We start from the raw sequence: 6,324 nt of genomic DNA, 5'->3' as shown, positions 1-6,324 counted from the left end.
CCACATAATTTTCTGGCGGCCGCCATATAATTTTCTGGCGGCCGCCACTTATTATCTGGCGGCCGCCACATAATTATCTGGCGGCCGCCATATAATTATCTGGCGGCCGCCATATAATTTTCTGGCGGCAGCCACATAATTATCTGGCGGCCGCCACATAATTTTCTGGCGGCCGCCACTTATTATCTGGCGGCCGCCACATAATTATTTGGCGGCCGCCAGATAAAACCTGGCTTCCTGATGCGCGCGCATGTTTTAATGGGAGTTGTGGATTCACTCTAATTTATTAGTTTTATTAATTATTTCTGAAACTTGACATTAAATATCAATTGCAGAGCTTAGGATTTTGAAAAACTGGTTGAGTTGAATGTATAGAAGACTTTGCTGTTAGAATCTAGAATGAATTTTATATTACTTTGTGCCTTGTATTATACATGTTTGTTGTAAAACATGGTATTTTAGAGTTGATTCTGAACTTTTAAAACTGAAGTAAACACCCGTTCAGGAAATCTTAACATTAAAAAACCTTAACTTGAGAGGAATTTTATGTAAACATGTATAAGTAAAGGAACGCGCTGCCTTCTATATGTTTTAATTTTGGTATAAGAATTTACCAACGCAGATTAAAGTCAGCTTTATTGACCACGACAGCTAGTACAGGCAATATTATCACGAGAGCAGATCCATCTATGACTTTATAAGGATAAACAAGGATAAGTGTGAACAAGCATTCGTGGCAATAAAAATGAAACTATTTAACTGACTGTGTTGTTAAACTTTTATTCCAAATCACATGAAAGGCAGTACAATAAAAAGACCGCGATCGGCCACAGTCTCTCTGGGTAAATCAAAGTACTGAGAGTACTGAAAGGCGGGGTCTTGAAAGTTTGAATGTGTAATTGTTTACGTTTTCCTCCGTTATGTTCCAAATATTATGAGCTTGAATTAGTTGTTTCAATCTACATGTAGTATGCTAAAGTTCGGCCTTTTGTAATTGCCTGATACTTTGTCATAATTTTGCTAAATCCCGACCGGGACTGTTCTTCATAATTGTAGAAAATTGACACAACGGTATATTATGTAAAATAAGACCCCAAGAAAATTTTTAGAAAACTACAACTTACCGGGAAAATCAAAACAACCATTTTTAGTAGGGATGAAAAATTGGTTAATTTTTAGTACTCGGTTACTTGGACGTTTTTCCGATCGAGTACCCGGGTACTCGTTAAGAGTGTAAATAAATCTGAACAAGTACATTGAGAACTGTAAAAACTTGGTCACTTTTGTAGAAATTCCTCCTTACAATGTATGTTTAAGACAAATGTGATTTAACATGTTTGTCGTCCCCCCCCCCTTCCCCCGTATAGAATAAGCTAGTTTACTCGCACAGCTGATATTTTACGATTTTTGAATCTTCAGGTCTTTTAAAATATTTCCAGACCTTTGAAGTTTAGGTCTGTTCAATTTCTCTACTGTGTGCTATCTAATTTATATAATAGACTATATAAACGACAATGTTCAGTGAAAACAAATCATTAAAGTAAACCAAAAAATAAGCGTCGAAGACAGCCAAAGGTGAGAAAGCTAGGTAACAGGTGCTTGGTCACGATAATTACAATAGCATTGAATCTTGATTTTTAAAGTATACACTCTCATACATGTAACTGCAGCGGTGTGTGCATACAAATTGAGTAACGCGCGGTAGTATATGGTGGCATATCTCTGCCCCCTGTGTGCAAGTTAGTTTTCTCTTAATTTGTTGACATGCAAGATAAATATGTTGACATGCAAGATAGTTATGTCAACATGCAACATAACTATGTTGACATGCAAGAAAACTGCAATCAAATAAGAGTTATAAAAAATCTCAAATATCGCCAGCATGTGACATCCAAGATGCTAGATATGCTACCTATTGATGTCAACATGCAACTTCTTTATGTTAACATGCAGCTTCTTTATGTCAACATGCAATTTAGTTATGTTAGCATGCAAGATAAAAATTGTTGACATACAACTTATAAGTTGCATGTCAACAAATTTATCTCGCATGTAAACATAACTAATTCATATTATAAAACTGTGCGTAATTTAAATACACGTGCGTAATTCAAATACAGATTAGAAACTACTTGCCATGCAAAATAACATAACGTTGATTTTAGAATTGATAACAATCGATAAAATCAACTCCCGACAGTACTTCAGTACTTGATTATCTTCTTAAAATTGAAATAAGTCCTATCCATTTACATGTACTACCACACAATAAATTAAAGATTTAAAACATAACAACCATGCGTTATCTCTGAATTCATAGGTCTAATATTGGTGCGAAATATTTATCAATGGGAGAAAGATCAGCTGAGTTTCTGATGAGAGGCATTAAGATATTGATGAAGAAATCTTTTAAATCATGAATATGACTGGTTTTGCCCGTTATAAAGTATAGAAAATGTCTCATAACATTAAAACAAATTACATGATTGTATATTCCAACTAAGCCGGACAACATGAACATTAACATTTAACTTGGTTCTTCAATCGATAAGATTGTATATATCAATTAATCACCAAAAATGTATAATCTATATAGATTTTGCTTACAAAAATATGACGTGATTCATTCACGTTTGGTCTCCATTTTCTTGTTTTATCGATTTGAAAAGCAGATGACTGCATTTGGAGTATGATTTTTAATAAAATTCAGAATCGGTTGTATCGTGATTCGTGTAAATGATGCACGAGTTTACACAAAAAAGTAGTAAGTGGCGAACGAATTTATTTTTTACCTATTAATTTTATATGAATCACTGCCAAAAAAAATCATGACAGGTACAATATAAAAGGTCGAAAAAATCAAAATGGCTACTGCGACAATTTTTTGTTATTGTTATAGTACTTGGAATATCTTATTGTAAAAAAGAAATATTTCTAACGTTGGAAGCCTGTGTTTGTTATCGGTATACAAATGTTAACTTTGTTCGGTAATTCAACAGTTTGAGAGTTTTCGGAGTTTCCATAAACCTTGTATAACAGATACCGTCCAACTTATAGATTTTCCCTTCGATCACAAAATAAATAAATATAACGATTTAAATTATATACCTAAATATAGTTGTTTTATTTTTCCGGTTAGTTGTAGTTTTTTAAAAATTTTCTTGGGGTCTTATTTTACATAACATACCGTTGTGTCAATTTTCTACAACTATGAAGAACAGTCCCGGTCGGGATTTAGCAAAATTATGACAAAGTATCAGGCAATTGCAAAAAGCTGAACTTTAGCATACTACATGTACATTGAAACAACTAATTCAAACTCATAATTTTTGGAACATACCGGAGGAAAACGTGAACAATTACACATTCAAACTTTCAAGACCCCGCCTTTCAGTACTCTCAGTACTTTGATTTACCCAGAGAGACTGTGGCCGATCGCGGTCTTTTTATTGTACTGCCTTTCATGTGATTTGGAATAAAAGTTTAACAACACAGTCAGTTAAATAGTTTCATTTTTATGGCCACGAATGCTAGTACACACTTATCCTAGTGTATCCTTATAAAGTCATAGATGGATCTGCTCTCGTGATAATATTGCCTGTACTAGCTGTCGTGGTCAATAATAAAAAATATAAAATTCATTCTAGATTCTATCAACAAACTCTTCTATACATTCAACTCAACCAGTTTTTCAAAATCCTAAGCTCTGCAATTGATATTTAATGTCAAGTTTCAGAAATAATTAATAAAACTAATTAATTAATGTGTATCCACAACTCCCTAAAAAGCTCCCATTAAAACATGCGCACGCATCAGGAAGCCAGGTTTTATCTGGCGGCCGCCAAATAATTATGTGGCGGCCGCCAGAAAATTATATGGCGGCCGCCAGAAAATTATATGGCGGCCGCCAGAAAATTATATGGCGGCCGCCAGATAATAAGTGGCGGCCGCCAAATAATTATCTGGCGGCCGCCAGATAAAATATTTTTCTTACGTGGCACCAATGGGCTTCCGTAATATTGCACCCAGTGCATAACAATAAGTACATACATGTGGTAAATTCTTTAGAAATATAAATTAAAGTTAAAAATTATAGAATACATAATGTATGAAAACAATGGGACCTGGTCATAGTATCACACGTGTACAATATTCATTTATTTTGTTATATCGTATAGACCCCTAACTCCGTCACTACCCCAACTCCGTCACTTTCGAGAAACTCCTCGCTTAATGTGTCTTTATTCCCTGACAGATCACAGAGCATGTGGGTGACGGAGTTAGGTTCATAAGTTATGATAGCACGTGTGATAAACGTCGTATTCAGAGTGCGTAATTGAGATATAATAAAACTATTTTTGTTGATTATTTTATGAAAATATTGTTTCAGGTTATATTAATTTAATTTTAACAATATTTTATTATGCAATATATCACATAAACGGATGGGATAGCAGGCATTGCCTATATAAATCCTCTCAGGTTATATTTAGTGATTGCAACTGGCAACAACCACAAAAAATAATTTACAGAGAAACGCAGAAAGTTTTCCGCTTATGATGACTGAGTTTGGGTACTCTGGGATATCAAATGATCGTCCACACAAAAGTTTACATATTCAGCAACACACAATTTTATCTTTGCTGTATACTGTAACAACGAATGGTATTTTGCTAAACTTATCTTCAATTTGTAATAAAGTCAGGAAGCTAAAGTTTTGCTGCATGATTTATTGGACATATAAATCTAAGAGTTGCTGTTCTCTTAATTTCAGAATTGCACCACTATTGAAATAAAACCACTATTGAAATAAATTAGTTCAATAGTGGTTGGGAATGCATTTCATTAGAAAAATCACTTTGCAACCACTATTGAAATAAAACCACTATTGAAATAAATTATTTCAATAGTGGTTGGGGATGTATTTCATTTGAAGAATCACTTTGCAACCACTATTGAAATACAATCAATATTAAAATAAATTATTTAAATAATGTTCCGGGATGTTTTCCATTTTATAAATCAATTTACAGACACTGTTGAAGTACAACTACCATTACAATTATTTTTTCAATCGTAGCTAAGGGTGAATTTCTTTATAAATATTACTTAATATTGAAAATTTATATATATATATTTTTACATTTCTCTTTCTACATACATATCATGTTCTATGAATATTGTATATCATTTGCACAATAGTGAACATCTTGTAATTTGCCAGAACTTCTATTCAAACCCCCTGCATGTTGAATAATTATTTATTGATAAATATTATTATAAATATCACTATTGAGAAAAAATATTTCAATAGTGGTTGGGGTGTACTTCATTGAAATACTAGTATATTATTTCAATAGTGGTTAAGAATGCGTTTTATGTCAATCACTATTGAAATAAATTATTTCAATAGTGGTTAAAGATGCGTTTCATTTCAACTTCTATTGAAATAAGTTATTTCAATAGTGGCTAAGGATGCGTTTCATTTCAACCACTATTGAAATATACTATTTAAATAGTGGTTAAAGATGCGTTTCATTTCAACCTCTATCGAAATAAGTTATTGCAATAGTGGTTAGGGAGGCGTTTCATTACAACCACTATTGAAATAATTTATTTCAAAAGTGATTAAGATCCGTTTCATGACAACCACTATTGCAATGAAATATTTCAAAAGTGGTAGGGATGCATGTCATTTCTATGCCTATTGTTCTTAACACTCTCAGTTGCAGATGACTGGTGGTATGGAAAACATGACCGTATAAAGGAAAACCTAAGTAAATCATGATTAATATAAAAAGGAATTTATCATATCATAAGACATACTTCTTATCTTCTTAGAAACTCCCCAAGCAGAAAGGAAAGTGTTACAAACAGACATAATGATAGACATAAAACTGAAATGCATCATCAACGACTATTGAAATACTTTATTTCAAAGGTGGTTGAAATGAAAGATATCCCTTACCACTATTGAAATAATTTATTTCAATAGAGGTTGAAATGAAACGAATCCTTAACCACTATTGAAATAATATATTTCAAAATTGGTCGTAATGAAGTACACTCCAACCACTATTGAAATAATTTTTCTCAATAGTGATATTGATAATAACATTTATCAATAAATATTTATTCAATATACAGGGGGTTTGAATAGAAGTTCCGGCAAATTACAAGATGTTCACTATTGTGCAAATAATATACAATATTCATAGAACATGATATGTCTGTAGAAAGAGAAATGTAAAGAAAAAAAATATAAACGTTCAAAGTAATATTTATAAAGAAATTCATTCTAAGCTACGGTTGAAAAAATAATTG

Source organism: Magallana gigas, chromosome 8, assembly GCF_963853765.1.
Source record: "Magallana gigas chromosome 8, xbMagGiga1.1, whole genome shotgun sequence".
Lineage (NCBI taxonomy): Eukaryota > Metazoa > Mollusca > Bivalvia > Ostreida > Ostreidae > Magallana > Magallana gigas.
Note: the sequence above shows the minus strand (reverse complement) of the source record.